The following is a 24,785-nucleotide window of genomic DNA, read 5'->3' as shown; positions in this document are numbered from 1 at the left end:
CATCTGTGGAGAGAGAAGGGAGCTAACACCGAGTCTGTATGGCTTTGACAAAGAATCATCCAGACTCAAAACTATAGCGCCTTTCTTTCTCTACAGATGTTGTCAGGCCTGCTGAGATTGTCCAGTATTTTCTGATTTTGTTGCATGACTTCAACCCCTTTGCATCCATGACTTTTATGTACACTGACCCTAAATATCCTTGGGTCCACCCTGTCTAGCTTTTCACCATTTAGCAAGTACTCCAAACTATCCTTTTTAGGGATGGTTTTTATCTTATGCTTCCATCCAGCACGGTGGCACAGTGGTTGGCACTGCTGCCTCACAGAACTAGAGTGCTTCCCATGTCTGTGTGGGTTTCCTCCACGTGCACCAGTTTCCTCCCACAGTCCAAAGATGTGCTGATTAGGTGAATTGGCAAGTAGTGTTATGGGGAATGGGCCTCTGTAGAGTGCCAAATGGCCTCCTTCCACACTGTCTGGATTCAATGCATTCTACATTCGTTTTTAGATGTGGGTACCACTGGCTGGGCCAGCATTCAATGCCCATCTCAATTGCCCTTGAACCAAGTGGCTTGCCAGAGTTTAAGGGTCAACCAATTATATTGCTATGGATCTGGAATCATGTAGGCCAGAAAAGGTAAGGAAGGCAGATTTCCTTTCCCAAATCAATAATTTGCCTTCAATTCCATGAGCTTTACCTTTAGCAGACAGTTTCTTAAGACTTTATTAAATACCTCTGGAATTCCATAAATAATATCCATAGTCAGTAGTATTACTTTAGGCACCTTTTCAAAACATTCAATCAAGTTCATCAAACATGAACTAATCTTTACAAATTAAAGCTGATGCACTCTGCTGAAAATTTAGGGTGTTGCCACTCTATCCTTGATTATAGATTCTAACAATAGATGTCAGACAAACTTGCCTATAATTTCATGGTTCCCCCCCTCATTTGTCCTAAATAGCAGAGTGACATTGCTGCATCAAATTTTTTTTACAAGATTATAGTTTGGAAACTGCAATATTCTCACCGACTTAAATCCTAGGGTGAAAACTACTGGATTCTGGGGATGTCACTCTTTCATGGTATTATTTTCTTAATTATTGTTATTTTGCTTATGCTAACTTTGGTGACTCTCTGGTTCAATATTTGTTTTCTTGGGAAGACTGGCTCTACAGACTTCCTCTACTGTAAATACTGATACAAAGTAATTACTCATATTGCCCCCCATTTCTTTATTTTCATTTACAACTAGAATCATAATAAGGGAGGAGGCTATTTGACCCATTGAGTCCATGTTAGCTCTCTGCAGAGGAATCCAGTAAATCCAACCCCCTACTTTATCTCTGTAGCCCTCAATGTTTATTCAATTTACTTTTGAAATCATTGACTCTACTATATTACAATTATCAACTTTTAACAGGTCGACAATTCTCCTGACCAACCTCTTTTTCCTAATGTAACTATAAAAGCGTTTATGGTGCTTTAGACATCCCTTGTAAGTTTCTTTATACAGTTCTTACTATCTGCTTTCTAACCTTCTGCTGTTCTTTTCATCTTTGATGTGGAGATGCTGGTGTTGGACTGGGGTGGGCACAGTAAGAAGTCTCACAACACCAGGTTAAAGTCCAACAGGTTTATTTGAAATCACTCTTTCTCAAAGTACAAATTAAATCTAGACAAGAGTGAATATTTTGTGGTTTCTCGGCCAGGGGTGGGGGCAGGGGTGGGGGGACTGCCATTCTGTAAGGCAGGGATTCACTTTAGATACCTGGAGGAGCAGGTTGCTCGAGATTTGGGAGGGCTCCGTAGGTACAACATTTTTAGTTTGGTGGGAGGGTGAAAGCTGATCTGGCAAGGTGGGATGGTCTCCCTCTGTCACTGGCGGGTCGGGTACAGGCGGTTAAAATGAATGTGCTGCCGCGATTCCTGTTTATTTTTCAATGCCTGCCGATTTTTCTGCCAACGGCATTTTTTAGAGAGATTGAAGGGATGATTAGGGGAAGGTGGCCAGAATTAAAAAGGTGCTATACAGAGAGGAAGGCAGACAGGGGGTTTGAGTCTTCCGAACCTGATGTATTATTACTGGGCGGCGAATGTGGAGAAGGTACGGAGCTGGGTCAGAGGGACTGACTCCCAATGGGTCTGAATGGAGGAGAGTTTTGGTAAAGGGTCGGTTGGGATTGAAGGCGCTAGCGACAGCGCTGCTCCCGATGGCCCCGGGAAGATACTCATGGAGTCTGGTAGTAATAGCTTTGTTGAGAATTTGGAGGCAGTTTCGTCAGCACTTCGGGTTGGGGGCAGGGTCAAGAAAAATGCCGATTCGGGGAACCATAGATTTGAGCCAGGGAAGTGGGATGGAAATTTTCGGAGATGGGAGGAGAAAGGAATTAGGACACTAAAAGATTTATTTCTTGGGGGACGTTTTGCAGGATTGATGGAGCTGGGAGCATGGGCTGGAGCAGGGGGAAATATTTAGATATATGCAGATTCAAGACTTTGCCAGAAAGGAGATACAGAGCTTCCCAGTAGAGCCGGCTTCCACATTGCTGGAGAAGGTGCTGACGACAGAGGGACTAGAGAAGGGGGTAGTATCGGTGGTTTACGGGGCTATTTTGGAGGAGGAGAAGGTGCCGCTAGAAGGGATCAAGGCAAAGTGGGAGAAAGAGTTGGGAGAGGGTATGGAGGAGGGGTTCTGGTGTGAGGTGCTCCAGAGGGTAAATGCCTCCACCTCTTGTGCGAGGTTGGGCCTGATACAGCTGAAGATGGTGTATCGAGCACACCTTACAAGGGCGAGGATGAGCCGGCTCTTTGAGGGGGTAGAAGATGTGTGAACGTTGCCGGGGGGGGGGGGGGGGGGGGGGGAACCACGTTCATATGTTTTGTCCTGTCCAAAGCTGGGGGATTACTGGAACAAAGTGTTTAGGGTAATCTTCTAAAGTGGTGCACGTGAAACTGGACCCGGGCCCTCGGGAGGCCATATTTGGAGTGTCGGACCAGCTGGGGTTGGAAACGGGTGCGGAGGCAGATGTTGTAGCCTTCGCCTCGTTGATCGCCCAAAGGCGGATCCTGTTCAGGTGGAGATCAGCCTCTCCACCTTGTGCCCTGGCGTGGAGGGAGGACCTGCTGGAATTCTTGATGCTTGAAAAGGTCAAATTTGAACTGAGGGGAAGGATGGAGGGGTTCTACAATTCATGGCGTTATCCATTATGCACTTTCGAGAATTGGATCACATCGAACGTTAGGGGGTTTGGGGGCTGGGAGGGTTGAGGGGAGAAGGACTGTTTGTGTTAATGGTGACTATGGGTGATTCCGGATTCCTTTTTGTCATTTGTTTATGTTAACACGCGGGCTAATGTCTGGGGGTTGGTGGGAGGATGGGATCATTGTTATTGATATGGGGATTGACATTGCATTCGTTACTGATTATTGTTTATTGTTGGGTGTAAATTTGGGAAAAATTTGAAAAAGGAGAATAATTTTTTTTTTTTTTAAACGTCTTTTTCTCGGATATGAAACCTAGAACCAGTTAATGTAAATTTGGGAGAAAATGTGAAAAAGGAGAATACAAAAGATTTTTTAAAAATTGTTTTGAAATCACAAACTTTCGGAGCGCTGCTCCTTCATCAGGTGAAGTGGAGGCAGATTTCATCTTTCTCAGTGTTTTTTCTTTGCTATTTTTGTGTTGTTTTTAGCTGTCTATTTCCCTTTTGTCATCCATGACTTTTTTTGGGCAAGTGGTGCACCTGTCCTTCATGGGTATAAACAGGTTCTGATCATGTTAAAAAAAATTCTGACACCTTCTGATCTTCTGACAATTTACCTTTCAACAGATTTACTCATTTACTGTGGCCAGTCTGCCTCTGACAAGTTTAGCTCACAAATGTTTGTACTTTTTATTGACAATGTCTTCCCCCAGATCACCATGGAAAAGTGGATAGGAACATGGAATGTCTGAAGTGCCTTAAAAATGCTTGGATCCCATTTAATAGAATCAACGTTGACTTGTTTATCATAGGGCTGGTTTTGCTTAGTGGGCTAACAGCTGCTTTGTGATGCAGAATAAGGCCAGCAGCGCAGGCTCAATTCCTGTACCAGCTTACCCAAACAGGTGCTGGAATGTGGCGACTAGGGGCTTTTCACAGTAACTTCATACTTGTGACAATAAAAAGGTTATTATAATGATTGTATGATGGGTATTACATACATTTTTTTGTTATCAGGATTAATACTCATCACACACCCAGAAATTCAGGATTTCTGTGGTCTGATTGGGCTAACTGGCAGGCTAGGCTCGATGGGCCGAATGGCCTACTCCGTTCCTACGCAATTAAACTTTCAATTTAGTAAGAGTGTACAGCGGGAAGGATCGGAGGACTTGTGCAAGATACAATGTCGTTGGAGCCATAACAATAGACGCAACTCTAACATTGCACGAACAGCAGATAATCCAACATCTTAAGGATTTGCAAAGAACTATGAGAGAGTTGTGACCAGTGTCGCTTCGTCTCATGTTTTCCCAACTGAATCAAAATGTTGCTCTCTCCTGGTGTGCCCCTCAACAACCAGTCTGAGCTCAGTGTGAGAAGTGGTTGGAATCAATCTGCGACGACGCAACTGTTGTTGTGAAAATTAGATCTGATCATAAATTAACATAATTAAAATCTTTCCAAACTGTTCAGGCGCGAGCAACAACACGTTCCTTCATCACTGGCCACTTCGCAGTAACGGAAGCTGCCGAGCCGTCAGGGGGCGACCCTTTCTGCCGGAGCAGCCAGGCCTCCCCCTCCCTCCCTCCCTCCCCAGCGCGTGCCCAGAGCTCGGACGCAGGCGCAAGCACGTGCCCGTGCGAGGCGCACGCGCCGCCCCGTTTAAACGGTATGGATTACATGGTTCCAAAAAGAATTCAGCTGGAAGGCAGCGCTCGGCGAGCTTGCCCCGGGCCCGGCCGAGCAGCGTGTCCCGCCTGCCCGCTCGCACTCACCCGCCTGCGTGGTGTCCGCCAGGTCCTGATTCGCCGCGCTCCTCGGCAACTCCTTCAGTTTCCTCCCGCTTAAGTTCAGCACCCCCGTCGCTGCAGCTTCCTCCAGCGCTCTCTCCAAACTCCTGTTCCAAGGGGCTGGAGCCGATCCGGAACCGTTATGGCCGCTGCCTCCTCCGCCCAATCCGTTCGACCCACCGCCGCCTGCGATCCCGAGCTGACACTCCGACATCAACATCGCAGCCGCCATTGCAGACCCTCGATCCGCACTGCGCAGGTGCCAGCAGCAGCCGGTCAAAGTGCGCGTGCGCGCTGAACGGCCTATTCGAACCTGTCGCCTGTGAGGAAAGTGCGAGCTAACGGACGGGGAAGCGAGATGTGGGGTTTAAAAAACGCCACGGCCATCATGCATGCGTTGTGGTTCATTTTGGTAGGAAATAGGAGGACAGGCAATGTGAATGCAATTCTATAGGGGTCGAGGAACCTGGGGGAGGAAGATGAGCATAATAATAGAAAAGTGATTAACAAAACATACGGGATCCTGGGCTTACCATAACGGGAAGAGGACAAAAGCAAGTTATGATGGACTTTCATAAAACATTGCTCCATTTGAGGAAGAACCACCAATGTCTCAATTTCTGGGTACGTTAAAGGAGGATATGAAGCCATTACCGAGGGTGCAGAAAAGATTCATTAAAATAGTTCCAGGGAGCAGGAACTTCAGTTATGGGAGAGGAGGGTGGTTATGAGCAAAGATTATTAGATGAGTCGTTGGATTCAAAACTTTATCTGCTCCAGCCTGAGGAACCCTACCAGGTCACTCACCCAAACCCCCGGTTTTGGCAGTCCTTACTCCCGCCATTCCAATAGGATCCGTCTTCGAGCTACCAGGGAAGCAAAGGCCAAGACAGCAGCCTCTTGCCCCCTGGGCTCCCGGCTCTTCTCATAGAATTTACAGTGCAGAAGGAGGCCATTCGGCCCATCGAGTCTGCACCGGCTCTTGGAAAGAGCACCCTACCCAAGGTCAACACCTCCACCCTATCCCCATAACCCAGTAACCCCACCCAACACTAGTGGGCAATTTTGGACACTAAGGGCAATGTATCATGGCCAATCCACCTAACCTGCACATCTTTCGACTGTGGGAGGAAACCGGAGCACCCGGAGGGAACCCACGCACACACGGGGAGGACATGCAGACTCCGCACAGACAGTGACCCAAGCCGGAATCGAACCTGGGACCCTGGAGCTGTGAAGCAATTGTGCTATCCACAATGCTACCGTGCTGCCCCAACGCCAAAGATTGCCACTTCTGGACTCGGGAGCACCTTCACCTTCAAGACCTCAGATAGCACGGTAGCATTGTGGATAGCACAATTGCTTCACAAATCCTGCTCCTAGCCCAAACCGTTCCAGTACCTCGAGGTAGTTCCATTCGACTCTGTCAAAAGGCCTTTTCTGCGCCCAGGGAGACGATTACCTCTGGTGTTCTCTCCCCGGGGAGGGGGGTTATTATCACATTCAGCAGCCGCCTGATGTTCGTTGTGAGCAGCCTACCCTTGACAAAGCCAGTTTGGTCCTCCGCGACCATCTCTGGTACAAAGCCCTCCAGCCTTTTGGCCAGGACCTTTGCGAGTATTTTCGCATCCACGTTCAGCAGTGAAATGGGTCTGTATGATCCATATTCCGTCAGGTCTTTATCTTTTTTGGTTATCAATGCGATTGTGGCCTGCGCTAGCGTGGGGGGTAGGGAGCCCCCTGCCAGTGAGTCTGCAGACATGTCCCTTAGGTATGGAGCCAGGACTGGTGCAAATGTTTTGGCAGCACGGCAGCATTGTGGATAGCACAATTGCTTCACAGCTCTAGGGTCCCAGGTTCGATTCCGGCTTGGGTCACTGTCTGTGCGGAGTCTGCACATCCTCCCCGTGTGTGTGTGGGTTTCCTCCGGGTGCTCCGGTTTCCTCCCACAGTCGAAAGATGTGCAGGTTAGGTGGATTGGCCATGATAAATTGCCCTTAGTGTCCAAAATTGCCCTTAGTGTTGGGTTGGGTTACTGGGTTATGGGGATAGGGTGGATGTGTTGACCTTGGGTAGGGAGCTCTTTCCAAGAGCCGGTGCAGACTCGATGGGCCGAATGGCCTCCTTCTGCACTGTAAATTCTATGATAAATAACATCGACGAACTCCTGCCGGAATCTCCCAAGCATCGGACAGGCCCAAAACATATGGACATGATTCATGTGAACGATTCACGGACCCACCCACACACTGCCTACATCTATTGCCCACGCACTGCCCACCCACACCTACCTTCCACCCCTTCAAAAAGGGGTGCAGGGCAGCACGATAGCATAGTGGTTAGCACAATTGCTTCATGGCTCCAGTGTCCCAGGTTCGATGCCCAGCTTGGGTCACTGCGGCAGGGGCTTGGAGGGCCGAAGGGCCTATTCCTGTGCTGTACTTTTCTTTGTTCTTTGTTGTGCTCCCCATGTGCGCGTTGGTTTCCCCCGGGTGCTCCGGTTTCCTCCCACAGTCCAAAGATGTGCAGGTAGGTGGATTGGCCATGCTAAATTGCCCTTAGTGTCCAAAATTGCCTTAATGTTGGGTGGGGTTACTAGGTTATGGGGATAGGGTGGAGGTCTGGCTTGGGTAGGGTGCTCTTTCCAAGAGCTGGTGCAGACTCGACGGGCTGAATGGCCTTCTGCACTGTAAATTCTATGAAATCTATGGAAAAAACCTGCTCATCCAGACCACAGTCATGTGCCCTGTGAACCACTTTAAACTGAATAAGGCTAAACCTATCACACAAAGAGGATGTGTTTACCATCAAATCCTACTCCCCAGCTCTTCCTCCCACTTACGCTTCACTACCCCTATCGGGGCTCCCTCCCAATCCATTAACTCATTATAAATTTCCAACACCCTTCCCTCACCTACCTCCGTTTTTGACACAAACTTGTCCTGTAGCCCCTGGGGCGGCAGGTGGGGAAAGGTCGGTACATGCTTCCTGACAAAATCCCTCACCTGTAAATACCGGAACCCTATCCTGGCAGGCAACTCAAATTCCTCCACCAAACCCTCCAAGTTCGAGAAGCTGCCCCCAACAAATACATCCCCAAGCCGCTCAAACCCTGCCTGTTCAGCCCCCCCAGAGCAAAACTATGATTTCCACAGAATTAAGGAGATCGAGACCTGCATTAATGTAAGGGGGAGCACCCCTTGCTTCCTCGCCTCATTGAACAGCCTAACCAGCAGGGACCCCAAGTCCCCCGAAAATGTTTTCTAAAATTCCACCAGGAACCCGTCCAGGCCCAGGGCTTGCATCGCCCCCATACCCTCCAACACCTCCACCGGCCCAATGTGGACTCCCAATCCCTCCACCAGGTCCTCCTCCACCCGAGGGAACTCCAACCCATCCAAAAAATGCCTCATTCCCTCCACACCAGCTGGAGGTTCCGACTCCTCATCTCTTATAAAAGTTCCCAAATACCCTAGTCGCCCCCCCCCCCCCCAACTTTCACCTTTCCGATCTCCCTCACCGCCTCCTGCTTCCTCAATTGATGTGCCAACATTCTACTTGCCTTTTCCCCGTATTCATAGACCACCCATTTAGCCCTCCTCAACTTCCCTACTGCCTTACCCGTGGATGTCAGTCCAAACTCCATCTGAAGTTTCTGTCGCTCCCTCAACAAACCCGCCTCCAGGGCCTCCGAATACCTCCTATGCACCTGCAGAATCTCATCCACTAACCTCCCACCTGCGCCCGCTCCGTCTTGTCTTTATGTGCCCGTATTGAAATAAACTCCCCCCTCACCACTGCCTTCAGTGCCTCCCACAGCGTGGCGGCCAAAACGTCCCCTCTGTCATTCAACTCCACATATCCCTGAATAGTAGCCCTCACCTGCTCACAAACCTCATCTGCCAACAGCCCCACATCCAACCTCCATTGCGGGAGCTGGCACCCCCACCCCACCCCCAATTTGGCACATGGTCAGAAACCATAATCACCGAGTACGCCGAACTGACCACCCCCGCCAACAGCGTCCTGCCCAACACAAAATAGTCAATCCAGGAGTACACCCTATGTACATGGGAGAAAAATGAAAATTGCTTCACCCAAACCTCCAAGGGTCCATTCCTCTCATATGCCGCATAAACCCCCTCAATTCCCTCGCCACAGCCGATACTCTCCTTAACCTTGGGCTCGACGGATCCAATTTCGGCCCAAGAACAGTGCTAAACCCCCCCCCCCCCCCCCCCCATTATCAACTGGTGCGAGTCCAAGTCCGGGATCCTCCCCAGCACCCATCTCAAACTACATCATCCCATATCGTGGTATAAACATTCACCAATACCACCGTCATCCCCTCCAATTTCCCACTCACCATAATGAACCTCCCCCAAAGTCTGTCACTATGTTTCCCACTTCAAAAGCTACCCGCTTACTTATCAAGACCACCATCTCCCTCGTCTTCAAATCCAATCCTGAACGAAAGATCTGCCTTACCCACCCTTTCCTAAGCCTAGTTTGATCCCCAATCTACAAAGTGTGTTTCCCGCAAGAATGCCACATCTGCCTTTAAGCTCCTCAAATGCACAAACACGCGAGCCCTCTTGACCAGCCCGTTCAACCCTCTCACATTCCATGGGATCAGCCTGGTCAGGGGGATCAGCCTGGTCAGGGGGATCAGCCTGGTCAGGGGGATCAGCCTGGTCAGGAGGATCAGCCTGGTCAGGGGGACCCCCCTGCCCCCAGTCAACCATAGCCCCTCCTGGGCCTGCCTCCCACACTCCATGAGGCCCGCCCTGGGATGTCCACCGTCATCAACCTGCCTCATACCATATTTCAAAAGCATCTCCCGTCAGTAGTCTTCCCTTCCCTCCTTCACAAAATAACAGTCCCAATCCCCATCAACACTCTAACCACCTGCTCACCTCCCACTGCACTTCCGTGAACTATCCAGTCCAGCTAGCCTGGCAGCCCATGCCCATGGAGCCTAGCATCCTACCCCCCACTGATTCTCTCTTCTTCCCCCCCCCCCCCGCTCAAACACTATTTTGGTGCAAACAACATCATCAACATACACAGACTGAAAGAGAAAAAACACAACCCCCACAGAAGAACGAACAAAGGACAATGGCCCCCAGAGAGAGAAAAAAAAACAGAGTCCAATACACACACATGCGCCTTTCCCATCCCCCCCCCAAAAAACATCCAACGACCCCACCAGGGGAGAAAACAACGCCCCCCCCCATGGAAAAAAAAGGAAACCCCAACCTCCCCGGACAGGGGACAGGGAGAACCAACCTTCCCAACACTTCTTCCAAAGGTCAATGTCCTCCTTCTCTTGCCAGTCCATTGTCTCTCACAAACTCCCATCGTTTCCTCCGGCATCCCAAAATAGTATTCCCGACCGTTGTAGATCACCCAGAGGCCGGCCAGGTACAGCATCCCAAACTTCACCCCCTTCTTAAAGAGAGCAGCCTTCACTCTGTTAAAGCCCGCTCTCCTCTTGGCCAGCTCCGCACCCAGTCCACAGATGTGCAATTTAGATCGATTGGCTATGCTAAATTGCCCTTAGAGAGTCCAAAAAAAAGGTAAAGTGGGGGTACTAGGTTACGGGGATAGGGTGGAGGTGTGGGCTTAAGTGGGGTGCTCTTTCCAAGGGCTGGTGCAGACTCGATGGGCCGAATGGGCTCCTTCTGCACTGTAAATTCTAAATTCTATGATATCAACATTTGCAGGTTTCCCACTTTTAAAACTACTCTGCTTTTCTATTCTTACAAAGTTAATAACCTCACTCTTCCCACATCACACTACATCTGATATCTTGCTGCCACTCACAACCTATCTCTATCTCCTTGCAGCCTCTTGTGTTCTCCTCACAACTTGCATTTCCACCTAACTTTGCATAGTCAGCAAACCAGTACTCAAATAAAAACAAAGAGAAAATGCTGGAAAATCTCAGCAGGTCTGGCAGCATCTGTAGGGAGAGAAAAGAACTAACGTTTCAAGTCCAGATTACCCTTTGTCAAAGCTATAAGACAGAGAAAGTGGGAAATATTTATACTGTGGAGTGAGAATGAAAGCTGAGTCATAGCCACAGAAACCCAGGGAAACGGGGTGCTAATCGCCACAGAAACCATGGGGAAAGAGTGCTAATGGCAACCTCCAGAGAGAACAAATGGTGTGAAAGGCCAAACAGCAGAGAAACTATCAGAGGTAAACTGTGACAGATGTGGGGGGAGGGGAAGGGGGAAGCAAAGGGGAGAAAGGGTAAGGAAAGGTGGATAAGATGGGGGGGGGGGGGGGGGAAGAGAATTAAATGGTAAAAGACAGTTAAAATGAAATGAGATGAAAACAAATGGGTCGAGGTAGGGTAGAGCTAATCATCTGAAGTTGTTGAATTCGATGTTGAGATCGGAAGGCTGTAGCATGCCTAACCGGAAGATGAGATGTTGTTCCTCCAGTTTGTGTTGAGCTTCACTGGAATATGGCAACAGGCCAAGGACAGATATGTGGGCATGGGAGCAGGTCGTGTGTTAAAATGGCAAGCAACGGGAAGGCCCTGAATGCGCATAGACCGAAGGTGCTCAGCCAAGCAATCATCCAATTTGGTCTCTCCAATATAGAGACAACCACATTGGGAGCAGCTAATGCAATCGACCAGATCTGAAAAAAACCAGTAGGTCTGGTAGCAATGGCAGAGCTGACCAGGAAGAAGTAATTTATATTTGTATTGTGTGAGGAATAAGGTATAAATTTAAGTTTAGTGTTGTGTTCTGTATTGATCTGCTAAGGGAGGAAGGGTTAATAACTTCAGTTTTGTAAAGGTGCCTGCAAGTCTATAGGTTTAGTTTCACTTGAAACGTTGCCTGCATTGTAATGAAGTTTTATGACATAAAAGCAATTACAGGGATTAAAAAATAAAATTGGTTGCTTACCAACCAGAGGCTCCACAGGCACTGCCAGCACAGGCAGGACAATACTGTGGGTCAGAAAGCAAGTTCCAGAAGCTAAAGGACAGAAAGTACCAGAAACTAGGGAATGGGAGAGTTGGGGGGTTCCAGGAAGTTAAAGGAACAAATAACAAATTTGGAAAAGGGATTCTGTTCAGTTAAGTCAAAAGCAGAGTGGCTCCCAGTTAAAAACAGAGCTGTCAGGTGTAGACCTGGAGATGTCGGATAGCAAGAAGCCAGATAGCCGGGGTAATAAAAAGGTTTGTGACACCTTAAGTAGCCTGTGAATCAGTAGTGTTCTGTTAACTTGGCACCCAAGAGATTATGTGGAAACTTGAATGCATGCGGCGGCAAACCAAGGCAGAGGAATAATAAAAGGTTGAAATCCTGGAGTGGATCCATGGTGAAGGTATCGAGAGAAAATGAGTTGGGTGGGAGAAGATTCCAAGGTATGTTCAAGAGTGGAGATTGGAAACTCGTGCGCGGAAGACAACGTTCCAGTGAGACCAGTTGATTCACAAGCATCTGGGGGGAGAATTAATGAGAAATCCACAAAAGTAGTATTGGGTGGCATCTGTCACTTGGTTTCAAGGTGTGGAGTATCTGACCACATTTTGCCTATTGGTTTATATGGACTGTGTACTTACTGAGAATATTAGAGTACAAGAGTTTGTAACTTCTGTTATCTATACAATACTGTATATATCTGTAAAGATATAGTTGGGGTGAAGAAGTAATGCATATATTTGATCTTTCTTGTTTAATAAATGTTTTATTTTGTTAAAAGTTAATCGGCAGTCCTGTGACTGTTCATCCACGTCTCTAAACAAAAAAGAAAAGTTGAGATCTATCAAGTCAGGTTCCACCCCAGGATCTGACTTGTCCAGGAATATCAGCTGGGATCGTAACAGTAACAAAGTTAATAAAAAACTGCAAGAAAAAAAAATACCAATTGATCTGATAATACCATTAGTGGTAATTCTCACCATATCTAAAGGCTGCTACTGGCAAGTGTGAGGCTACAAGTCACAATTAACACAATTGTAATGCAAAGTTACCGTTTCTCCATTTACAGTAATCCAGCAGCATTTCCTTGTTGACGTATCTTAACAGATAATTTGCAAATAGAGGAAATTATGAAGTTTAGCATTCCCAGCTGTTCATAAAACCTGAAGCAATAGCATTCCATTTGAGAGTGGTATCCGTGCCCAATGCTCCACAATTTGAACTGCACTCTCCTGCGTTGAGAGTAATTTCTGGACAATCTCAGCAAATCAAACTGTCCTTACCACCACTAGACAATACATGTGTAACATATCAGTCTGTTCAGCAGCTTGTTAGAGCAGCACATATTGGACTTAGCTGTGATCTTATTACACAGAAAATAAATGTCTTTCTACAGAATAGAAGAAAGTTCAAGTGACTGTGACACTCGTTGCAATCATCCCTGTTCTGTTCAGTAGATTATACATTTATTAGATACCGCAAATGCTTGTGTTCATTCAATATCCAGCCCCTGTCGTTTGGGGACCCTATGCCACCGCATGGTTTGTTTCACAGTAAATCCACCACGGTCTAGAAGCATCTGTGGGAAGAAGGGTAATATTTGAATCAACTGTTTCTCTTTCCACAGATGCTGTCAAACCTGCTGAGTTTTTCCAGCACTTAGTTTTTAGTTAGATTTCTAGCATCCACAAGATAGTATTCTGACCCTTTCTCCAAGGTGATTGTATTGATTATAAATAGGAGGCCCCAGCAGTGATCTTTGCGGCACTCCACTAATCACAACCTGGCAATTTGAAAATGTCCCATTTATGCCTACTCTTTGCTTCTTGTATGTTTACCAATCCTCTATCAATGCTAATATATTACTCCAAAATCTATGAGCCCTTGCGTGTGTTAGGCATCCTTTGTACAATCTCACTGAACTGCATTAAGCTGCTCGCACTTCTACTCCCCTTCCAAAACTACCATTCCTCTATGATCATCCTGGAAGGCAAAAATATACACAAGATTCTTTATTTTTCTGACACCATCCACCTCTTAAATCCCTCTCCCTCCTGTCCCGTTGCATTCACCAAGTGACAAGAACTTGGATTTCTTAGTGTTGCTCTTATTAGCCTTAGTTTTATTAGCTCTATTTCTGTCACCTTTGCTCACGAGTCGCCAGGTATTTTTCTGATACCGCCACGTGGTTCAAGCTCAAGTAATGATTAATAATGCAGCACACCGCTTAGTAAATGTTAAATCAACGATCATTTATTATATACAGCAATAAATACTTATACAATAATCCTACTTCTAGACTATTACCTACCACTAAAGGCCAATACTTAACTTTGGTGATGGCCCACCAGGTCAGGGAAACGAATGGCTTATCGAATTGGGTCTGGCCTGCGGGATTCAAAAAGGCTGGTACGGGTCGATAGTCTGGAACACCTATCTGGTAGCGATCGCTGGAGTAAGACTTACTTATTCTTTCGTCGAAGGGTCTCGAAGGTTGCGAGTAGGAGAAGGGTCGATCTGAACTTGGCCCCTATCTTTATAGTTCCCAGGGGCTTCCCACCTCTCGGGGCGGACCTTGACCCTGGTCCCAAGTGATTGGACTTGGTCCCAATCACTGGGTTCGATATGCTCCAATAATAGGGCGATTCCTTGCTCGGGGGGGGGGGGGGGGGGGGTCGTTCACCTTTCTTTGTCTCAGCCACTGCTGGCGCTGAGAGGTCTGGATCGGCTTTCAATTGCTAATGTGCAGCAATTGTTCCCGGGAATGGCCGATTAAACTGCAGGTGGCTGGGTTGATGTGCTGTTAATGGTTGCAGGTATCGGTCTGGGCCGACTTCCCCAGAGCCCGAATACACTGCTCTGTCTGCAGCTGTCCGTTTGAGTCCTGTTGGCTGATTTTCCCATCAGCCTTTTCAGTTCGCCATTTTACATCGGGGTTTGGCCAAATTAATCGGGAATCAGCCATTTTAGGTGGCTACATTAGTCACCAAGGGAAAGGATATCCATTCAGCTGCCTTTCTCCTTTCCACTTCTAGAATGGCATACCTCCAAGTCTCATTCCTGCCCAAGATCAAACAGCATCTCTCCTCCAAACTCATTATGTCCATGAGGTCAACCTCTTATCTCAACCCCATTCCCACTAAGCACCTGATCATCCCATTTCCTTTCCTGGCCCTGTTCCAACTGGCTCTCAAGCCATTTTTACTTCAATCCAGCATTATCACTACCTCCTCTTCAAAAAACCCACTCTGAACCTGTCTTTCATTACCACTGCCCAATCACCAGATTTCCTTTATTCTCCAAAGTTCTTAAACATGTCTCCATTGCTTCTTGGGTCACTTTGAATCTCTCCAATCAGGTTTAGGGGGCCAACGGTAGCACAATGGTTAGCACAGTTGCTTCACAGCTCCAGGGTCCCAGGTTCGATTCCCAGCTTGGGTCACTGTTTGTACGGAGTTTGCACTTTCTCCTGTGACTGCGTGGGTTTCCTCCAGGTGCTCCGGCTTCCTCCCACAGTCCAAAGATGTGCAGGTTAGGTGAATTGGCCATGATAAATTGCCCTTGGTGTCCAAAAAGGTTAGGTGGGGTTACTGGGTTACGGGAATACGGTGGAGTGAAATAACTCCTCACGGTCTAGGTTATCCAGTCCTTTATTATTATTCCAAAAACAGAAATTTTACCACCTCTCAACCTCTATCTACCCCGTGTCTGCGCGAGTTTCCTCCGGGTGCTCCGGTTTCGTCCTACAGTCCAAAGATGTGCAAGTTAGGTAGGGTGCTCTTTCAGAGGGTTGGTATAGATGGGATGGGCCAAATGGCCTCTTTTTGCTCCATAGAAATTCTGTGATTCTCTTCTCTATTGAGAAAATGCCCAATCACAATCACATAATACAATCCAGTTTCTGGCACATGATCCATTTTTCCTTACATCTGTGTAGACTGCAAGTCTTTATTTACATTATAAGAGATACATAATTGCAAGCTGTTTAGTAGTACTGGGTAATGTCTGTATCATTTCAAAGGGGTAGGGAACAAAAGAGTAGACTTAAGCCAGCCAGGAGCCATGAAAACAACCCCAAATGGACCAACAGGCAGTAAAGGTTGGGAGCTCAGTGGCTAATCATTCAATAAAGTAGGAAAGCCAGTACTAATAACAGACCGTTTTTTCTCTTAACATAAATACAAAGAATCTGCAAAATTTGCTAGATGTAGTATATGGAAAAATGTAAGATCATCCACTTCAGTAGAATAGAAAAGTAGAATATTTCAATAGAGACACTTCAGAATGATGCAGTACAGGGAGATTTAGGTCCAGCAAGTAATTAGAAAGGCAAATAAAACATTAGCCTTTATTGCAAGGTGGAATGGAGAATAACAGGGAAATCTTGCTTTAATTATACAGGGCATTAGTGAGACCACATCTGAAACACTGCACAGTTTTGATCTCTCTATTTAAGGATATACTTTCATTGAAAGTATTGAAAATTGAAAGTTCAATTGATTTCTGGGATGAAGGGGTTACCTTTGAGATAAGGTTGAGTAAGTTGGGGGCTATATTCATTGGAGTTCACAAGCACGAGAGATAATCTTATTGAAGCACAAGATTCTGAGGGCTTGACATGGTGAGATGCCGAGAGGATGTTTCCTCAAGCATGGGGCTGGTTCAGCACAGGGCTAAATAGCTGGCTTTTAAAGCAAACCAATGCAGGCCAGCAGCGCGGGTTCAATTCCCGTACCAGCCTCCCCGAACAGGTGCCAGAATGTGGCGACTAGGGGCTTTTCACAGTAACTTCATTTGAAGCCTACTTGTGACAATAAGCGATTGTCATTTCATTCTTTGTTTCAAGCACTTGGAACTAAGGGGCAAAATTTCAAAATAATGTGTCTCCCTTGAAGAGGAATTTCTTTTCAGAGGGTCATGAATATTTGGTATTCTCTCTCCAGAGCTGTGGAGGCGGAGGGACAGATTTTTGAACTATAGGGAAATCAAGGGTTATGGGGAACAAGGGGCTGGGTGGTGGGGGTAGAGAGAGAGAGAGGACGTGAGGCCAAAAATCAGATCAGTCATGATCTATTGTATGGAAGAACAAGCGAGAGGGGCCATATGGCCCATTCCTGTGCCTATGTCTGGTGTCCTTGCGTCAATCCCGGAAATTATATGGGCTTGAGACCCAATTTAATTGTTGCAGCTCCATGATTGTGCACAATTTTAGTCCCTACCAGAAGAAAACCATGGCAAATTTAGAGCATGTCACAAGATAATTACTGCTGAGGAAGGTATTTGACTTATCTCTATTTATTCATCACAATACACCTGTTGAAGTATTCAATTGTTTCTTAAATTATTCCAGGATTTTTGTCTCCAAGAGTCCATCAGAAAGTCCACTATGAAGTGGTACTTCCTACAATTAGTTCTTTGTACTTCAGAAAGTAGCAATGAGCTAAGTACTTAAAGTGTGGTCTGACCAGAGCACTGTACAACTTCCTCTGGCTCAGTATTACATTGACTATATTGATAGTTTATAAAGACTCTTGAGGTCTCTCAAGTTCCTTACTTAGTTACTGATCCGTTTAACTGATCGGCCAACGTTGTCTACCTCATACGCTGCAGGAAAGGATGTTCCGAAGCGTGGTACATTGGCGAGACCATGCAGACGCTGCGACAACGAATGAACGGACATCGCGCAACAATCACCAGGCAGGAATGTTCCCTTCCAGTCGGGGAACACTTCAGCAGTCAAGGGCATTCAGCCTCTGATCTCCGGGTAAGCATTATCCAAGGCAGCCTTCAGGACCCGCGACAACGCAGAATCGCCGAGCAGAAACTTATAGCCAAGTTCCGCACACATGAGTGCGGCCTCAACCGGGACCTGGGATTCATGTCACATTACATTCATCCCCCACCATCTGGCCTGCGAAATCCTACCAACTGTCCTGGCTTGAGCAATTCACACCTCTTTAACCTGGGGTTACCCCATCTCTGGATCTGTAAAGATTTAATCACCTGCTAATGCTCGCATTCCAAGCATTGTTTGGCATCTTTGAATTTGTCTATATATGTGTTTCTGGAACAGACCTCTTCATTCACCTGAGGAAGGAGCAGCGCTCCGAAAGCTAATGACATCGACCTGTTGGACTTTAACCTGGTGTTGTAAGACTTCGTACTGTGCTCACCCCAGTCCAACGCCGGCATCTCCACATCTTAGTTACTGATGACATGGATAGGCAGGAAAGATGGGAGTATACCGTGGGAAAATGTGAATTTGTCCACTTTGGCATGAAGAATAGAAAAGCAGCATATTATTTAAATCGATACTGCAGAACTCGGGTTTGGACAGATCTGCGTGTCCTGCTGCATGAATCACAAAAAGCTAGTATGCAGATACAGCAAGTGATTAGGAAGACAAATGGAATGTGGTCATTTATTGCAAAGGGAATGAAATATAAAAGGTAGGATGTTTTCCTAGTTGTACAGTGCGTTGGTGAGACCACATTTGGAGCATTGTATAGTTTTGTTTTCCTTATTTAAGAAAGTATATAAATGCATTGACAGCTTAGAGAAAGATTACTGATAGCTGGGTTTGGTGTGGCAAGGGGTATCTTATGAGGACAGTTTGGACAGGCTGGGGCTGTAAGCATTGGAGTTTAGAAGAATGCCATGGGCTGCACAGTGGCAGTGTTTAGCACTGCTGCCTCACAGCACCAGGGACCCGGGTTTGATTCCAATCTTGGGTGACTGGGTGGAGTGTGAACGTTCTCCTGTGTTTGCGTGGGGAAGTGCAAGATGTGCAGGTGAGGTGGATTGGCCTTGTTAAAATTGCTCTTTAGTGTCCAATAGGCAGGATTATGGCAATAGGTGAGGGAGTGGGCCTAGGTAGGATGCTCTTTCAGATGGTCGGTGCAGACCCAATGGGCCAAAAGGCCGCCTTCTGCACTTTAGGAATTCTATAAGATCCTGAGGGGAATTGAGAGTGGAAGGGCTGAAAGGACGTTTCCCCTTGTGGGTGAGACTGGAACATATAAAAAATAAAGAGTCTCCCATTTAAATGGAGATGAGAAGGAATTTCTCTCAAGTGGGTCCAAAGTCTTTGGAACTTTCTTGCCTAAAGAGCAGTGGCAGCAGAGTCAATTAATATTTTTACGACAGAGTTGATTGACATTCTTGTTGGTCAAGAATCTAAGGTTATCTGGGGGAGGTGGAATGTGAAGTTGAGGCCACAATCAGATCAGCAATGATCTTCCCGAATTGCACAGCAGGCTCAAAGGGCCGAATGGCTACTCCTGCTCCTAACACAGCTGTTCATATTTCATCACACATCACAGCGTGTTACCCATTCTTTTTCCTTGCGTGCAATACTTTACATTTCTCCACATTGAATTTAATCTGCCATTGTTTCACTTATGTAGACTTTATTTAATGCATTCTGTAATTTGAGCTGCATCCTTCTACTCCATTCTAATTTGGCATTGTCTGCAAATTTGATGAACCAAGTTTCCAAATTCAAGCCATTAATGTAAAGTGGAAACAATAATAGTTCCTTGAAGATAAATATGTTTATATACTGTCAGGAAAAGCAGCCACCTATATCTTAGAAAAGAAGAAACTGAATAGGGCAGAAGAGTGAAGTCACCTAGGGATACAGATAAACTAATCAATGGGTTGAACAGGATAGATTTAGAGAGAATGCTTCTCCTTATGGGAGAACCTAAACCAGGAGCCATAAATATAAATGTTAATTTATATTTATATTCAGGGAAATAAGCACAGAAGGAGGCTATTCAGCCCCTGCAGAAATAAAGATAAATTTCTTTACTCAATAATTAAAATGTGGAATTTATAACCTAGCAAGTGGTTGAGTAAAATAACGAAAATGTTTTTTTTTTAAAAAAACATCTGTGAGAGAAAAGGGGTTGCAAAGATATGCTTGAGGTTGAGATGAAGCAGATGGAATGGGAGCAATTTCCCAAAGAGTATAAAGAACAGCACAGTTTCGGTAGACTGAATTACCTATTTTTGCATCTATATTCTGTGAGTCAAAGCAAGACGAGCATCAACAGCAAATGAATAAAGCTCACCAGTACACCACCTGGATATTTAGAAATTGGGCAGAATGCAAATACTTCAGATCTGAAAATGCTTTACAGAAGTGTTTTTTTGCATACTACACCATGAGCAACTTGTATGCAAATCCCAGCTGTATATAATTTGGCCAAGAGCCTACTCTCCAATCACGTTCCTGCTCTTGTTGCAGCACTGGAGCAGCTCTGAAGTCAGCAATTACATTTTATCTGACTGGTTGCAGCATCTACCCTAATTCTTCTTGAACTGTTTCATAGCCTTTGACACACTTGATCACACCACCCTCTTCTGCCTATCCACTCTTGTCAAATGCATGTCCCTTATGTCCAATCTTGTGTATCTCAAAGCCAGAGAATCTGCCACTCTCGAGTCCTCAAAGAAGTTATCCTTGAGATAGGGAAGAGAGAGGGTGGCCAGGCAACAGCTAGTGGACTCCATTCTGGAAGTCGATAGAAAATACTCTGAGGCCCCGACCGTAGGGCTGCTGGCGGAGAGGAAAAAGCTGCAAATGGACTTTAACCTGCTATCCACTAGGAACGCAGTATACCAACTCCGCCAGATACGGGGGACCTTCTACGAACATGGAGACAAGGCTGGCCACCTATTGGCTCACCAGCTGAAAAAGCAGGCAACCACGAGGGAAATAGCGCAGGTTAAGGATAGGAGAGGTAGACTGATAACAGAGCCAAAGGAGGTCAATCGGGCATTTGGGACCTTCTACCGGGGACTGTACACCTCCGAGCCCCCAACGGGGACGCGGGAATGAAACAGTTCCTAGACAGACTGGAACTACCAGTGGTGGGGGAAGGACAGACAGGGGGAGCTGGAAGCACCAATAGACCTGGGAGAAATCATGGAGAGCATCAGCTCCATGCAGGCGGGGAAGGCACCGGGACCGGACGGGTTGCCGGTGGACTTCTACAAAACATAACATAGATTAACATAGAATTTACAGTGCAGAAGGAGGCCATTCGGCCCATCGAGACTGCACCGGCTCTTGGAAAGAGCACCCTACCCAAGGTCCACACCTCCACCCTATCCCCATAACCCAGTAACCCAACCCAACACTAAGGGCAATTTTGGACACTAAGGGCAATTTATCATGGCCAATCCACCTAACCTGCACATCTTTCGACTGTGGGAGGAAACCGGAGCACCCGGAGGAAACCCACACACACACGGGGAGGATGTGCACACTCCGCACAGAGTGACCCAAGCAGGAATCGAACCTGGGACCCTGGAGCTGTGAAGCAATTGTGCTATCCACAATGCTACCGTGCTGCCACAACATTTGCACCAGTCCTGGCCCCATACCGAAGGGACATGTCCGCGGACTCACTGGCAGGGGGCACCCTACCCCCCACGCTAGCGCAGGCCATAATCGCATTGATAACCAAAAAAGATAAAGACCTGACGGAATATGGATCATACAGACCCATTTCACTGCTGAACGTGGATGTGAAAACACTCGCAAAAGGTCCTGGCCAAAAGGCTGGAGGGCTATATACCAGAGGTGGTCGCGGAGGACCAAACTGGCTTTGTCAAGGGTAGGCTGCTCACAGCGAACATCAGGCGGCTGCTGAATGTGATAATGACCCCCACACCCCGGGGAGAGAACACCAGAGGTAATCGTCTCCCTGGACGCAGAAAAGGCCTTTTGACAGAGTCGAGTGGAACTACCTCCTCGAGGTACTGGAACGGTTTGGGCTAGGAGCAGGATTTACCGCCTGGGTGAGGCGCCCGTACAACGCTCCCAAAGCAAGTGTCCGAACTAACACCACCAGCTCGGAATACTTCCAGCTACAGAGAGGAACAAGGCTGCCCCTTATCCTCACTCTTGTTCGCACTAGCGATCAAATCCCTGGTGGTAGCCCTGAGGGATGCAAAAAGCTGGAAGGGAATCCGGAGAGGAGACAGAGAGCACAGAGTCTCACTCTTTGCAGATGACCTGCTCCTCTATGTCTCGAAGCCACAGGAGGGACTGAAGGCAATACTGCAAATACGGAAAGATTTTGGAACCTTCTCGGGCTACAAACTTAGCCTGGACAAAAGCGAGGCATTCCAAGTGAACCCAAAAGGGGGAGGGACAGAGCTTAAGGGGCTCCCATTTAAAACGACCCAGAACAGGTTCTGTTATCTGGGGATCCAAACAGCCAGAGACTGGACACAGATCCACAAATGGAACCTGACCAGCCTGGTGGAGGAAGTAAGGAAAGACCTTCAACGGTGGGGCTCACTCCCACTCTCCCTGGTGGTGAGAGTGCAGATGATCAAGATGAACGTACTGCCACGGTTCCTCTTCCTGTTTAGATCCATCCCGATCTTCATTCCAAAGGCCTTTTTCCAAGAGAATTCCAGAACCGACACTGCAAAGAGGAAAAGTCAAAGGGGGCTTGGCGTCACCGAACCTACAATACTACTACTGGGCAGCAACAGCAGAAAGAGTGAGGGGATGGGTGCAATAACCCGACACAGATTGGGCACAAATGGAGGAGGTATCCTATAAAGGAACGACCCTCCGGGCCCTGGCTACAGCAGCACTCCCGTCCGCCTCAACAAGAAACACAAGCCCAGTGGTAGCAGTCACGCTGAAAACATGGACCCAATTGAGACAGCACTTCGGGATAACCAAAATGTCACCCATGGCCCCCATCTGCGGCAATCACAGATTCCCCCCAGCCATGCTAGATACCACCTTCAAAAGATGGAGGCGGGACGGGGACACATTGAAGGTCGGGGACTTCTACGTAGGGCAGAGACTGGCGACACTGGACGAACTGACGAGGAAGTGGAAATTAGCAAAAGGACAGGAATTGAGACACCTCCAAATAAAACATTTCCTCCGCAGAGACAGTAGGGTACCCCGGGGCCCCAGAAAACACACTACTAAAGGACCTGATAGGCACAATCAGCAAGAAGGGGGGGGGCTATGTGGGAAAATATACGGACAGCTTCTGGACAGAGCTCAAACTACACTGGACGAGACCAGACAAAAATGAGAGGACGAACTGGGGACAGAGGTGGGATGGGGACTCTGGAGCGAAGCACTGAGCAGGGCGAACTCCACCTCCTCTTGCGCAAGGCTAAGCCTAATGCAGCTCAAAGTGGTGCACAGAGCACACCTGACCAGAACCCAAATGAGCAGGTTCTTCCCGGAGGTGGAGGACAAATGTGAGCGGTGCCAGAGGGGCCCGGCCAACCACACCCACATGTTTTGGGCTTGCCCCAAGCTTGCTGGGATCTGGACAGCCTTCTCCGAGGCAATGTCCAAGGTTGTGGGGGTTGAGGGTGAAGCCATGCCCAATAGTGGCAATCTCCGGGGTAGAGTTACATATGGGGAAAGGGGCCAACGCCCTTGCTTTCGCTTCCCTAATCGTATGCCGGAGAATCCTGCTCGGCTGGCAATCGGCAGCACCACCCAAAGCTGCAGACTGGCTTGCAGACCTCTCGGAATTTCTCCACCTGGAGAAGATTAAGTATGCCATCCGAGGGTCAGAGGAAGGCTTCCTGGATACTTGGGGGCAGTTCGACGGCCTGTTACAAAACCTGTTCAAGGTCAGCAGCGAGGAGCAAGCTAAGGGGGAAATGGAGTTAGTTAAATGAAGGACAAAACAAACATCTGCAAAATAAAGTAAATTAGCGCAGGCAAGAAAAATGTAATGTATATACACAGTAACGGTTTAGAAATACGAGAAAAGCCAATTAAGCGTTTCAAAAAATAAAATTTATCCTTGATCCTGTCTTTATCTACATGCTGACCCTCGGCAACATTATCTGAAAACAGTGTCAGTTTCTACATTTATATTTTTAACATTTCAGCCTGCCTTAACCTCTCCACTGCCTCGGTTACCAAACTGCTTGTCCAACATTAAGTTTGGACAAACAAACAACTTTCAATTAAACACTGGAGGTATAATGATGCCATTGCCTTTAACACCCACTGAACTCCGTTCCCTGACCACATTCAATTGCTCTTCCTGGTCATTGTCTCAGACTGAACTGGACTATTCACAACCTCTGCATCATGTTAGTTCCTGAGCTAAGCTTCCATTCCTATAACCTCTCCATCATACAAGGCCTCTGACTTTCACCACTAATATCAATTTCTGTTCCTCGCTCAGCCTATCAGCTGTTAAAGCCCTCATCCACGCTTTTATTATCTCCAGACTTACTATTCCTGACCTCCCAACTTGTATCCACCATAAACTTAAGCTCATTTTAAATGCTGCTGTCTGTACCCTATTTTGTATCAAGTCCAGTTCATCGAGCACATCAGTCTCAGGAACCTTCATTAGTTTCAAGTCCACCAATAGTTTCAAGTCCACCAGCATTAGGATTTCAAAATTCTCACCAATGTAGAATCCCTTGATGGGCTTGCTCCATGCCTCTCGAATATGCATTAGCCATACAACTCTCGAGTCCACATTCCTCCAATTTGGGCCTCCTTGTGCATTCCACCACCCCAATCTTCAGTCAGTTCAACTAATGACATACAATATAACATTAAATAGCTGAGTGCATTGGACACAGCAAGAGTACAGATTCCAGCACCATCTCAGCTGTAGTACTGAAGACCCTCGTTCCAGATCTGGCTCATCTTCTTGGTATTGTTCCAAAAAGATATTATAGATAGCATATGTCTAACAATGTAGAGAATTGCCCAGTCCACACAAAGCAGCACAAATGCAACCAAGTTTTCTCCTAATCAGCAAAATGACATGAAGGTAACAGTGGATTAAGTAATGTACCCTCCATTCGTT

The sequence above is a fragment of the Scyliorhinus torazame genome, chromosome 14, assembly GCF_047496885.1.
Source record: "Scyliorhinus torazame isolate Kashiwa2021f chromosome 14, sScyTor2.1, whole genome shotgun sequence".
Taxonomy (NCBI): Eukaryota; Metazoa; Chordata; class Chondrichthyes; order Carcharhiniformes; family Scyliorhinidae; genus Scyliorhinus; species Scyliorhinus torazame.
This window is presented reverse-complemented; position numbering follows the sequence as displayed.